The sequence below is a fragment of the Rhipicephalus sanguineus genome, chromosome 3 (assembly GCF_013339695.2).
Source record: "Rhipicephalus sanguineus isolate Rsan-2018 chromosome 3, BIME_Rsan_1.4, whole genome shotgun sequence".
Lineage (NCBI taxonomy): Eukaryota > Metazoa > Arthropoda > Arachnida > Ixodida > Ixodidae > Rhipicephalus > Rhipicephalus sanguineus.
In genome coordinates, this window is record NC_051178.1 from 62,273,658 (window position 1) to 62,274,828 (window position 1,171).

Genomic DNA, 1,171 nt, shown 5'->3' on the forward strand with positions numbered 1-1,171 from the left:
CCAGATGTTTTGTAAAAGCAATACGAAAGAACGCCAGATGTTTCTAAAGCAAAACGAAAAGACGCCAGCTGCTTAACGAAAGACGCCAGATGTTTTCTAAAGCAATGGTTTTCTAAACAATGAAAATTCACAGCGTACATGTAAAATTAAAGTGAGCTGCAAGTCGTCATAACTCATCGAACCTTTAGTATAAACGCGCCCGATCTCACGTCGGTGATGATGTACTGGGCAGAATTCACGGAAGATTCACGGCTTACCGATGAACCTCCGCAGCTTCGCCCACTCATCATCATTCACTCCGTGGATATGCTGTGATTTTTTTTCCTTTTTTCTTCTTTTTTATTATTTTTGAAATTTTTTATTTTTTTGTTTCTTTCATTTCTTTTTATTTTTGTTTTTTTATTTTATTTGGTTTTTCTATCTCGATGGGACAGCGCCGTCTATTATATCGTCACCCAACTGCAGTTTGCATGCATCTCTGTGGGACAGCTCCATCTATTGAATGATACGGGAGACGCAACGGCGGGGACACGCCGCATGGAGTGACGACCAACCAGGTGATGCTATAAGGAGCTTCGCCCCTAAAACAATGAACTTCACTCGTGTATTGCTCGCATCACTCCTAGAAACAAGTAAATGCACGCGACTGGCCAAGGTCAATGGAATCACGACGTAACTCGGCGTGCGCAAGTCCACGTGGTGGAGGAGAAAAGTTTTTCCATTGGCGCTTGCCGCAAGAGGGCGCGACGAGTAAAGCGCCCGCAGAGAAATTCGCCTAGCAAGAATCCTTTCTTTCTTTCTTTTGAATTGATGCAGGGGCTGGCGCGAACGCCAAGCCCCACTACCAAAAATTGCATGCCCCATCTATCCCTGTTTGGGAAAGTGGCGTGCGTCAACCGACCGCAGTGCAATGGTTGGCCTCAGCACGGGACCCCGGCCTCGCTGACAGCCCGACACCAGGTAAGTATGCCCGTGGAAGTGTCGACCACGCTTGCCATTCCAGGGGCACATGCATCTCGAACTGGTTTAAAAAAAGCGTTTCACGCGTGTCACTGAGCTTCAGGAAAGAGTCACAGGTCGTTAAGTTACGGATTTGGTTAGAAGAATTACGAAACCGCAATACTGTAAGTTTATGTGAGGAGCAGTAGCTTTCCAATAAACATTATGAAAG

The 1,171-nt window shown here is 45.9% G+C and overlaps 1 pseudogene; it reads right to left on the minus strand.

Annotated features, from left to right (window-relative positions):
* Nucleotides 1-813: 813 nt before the first annotated feature.
* LOC119388455 (U1 spliceosomal RNA) lies at nt 814-968 on the minus strand (annotated as a pseudogene).
* Nucleotides 969-1,171: the final 203 nt, after the last annotated feature.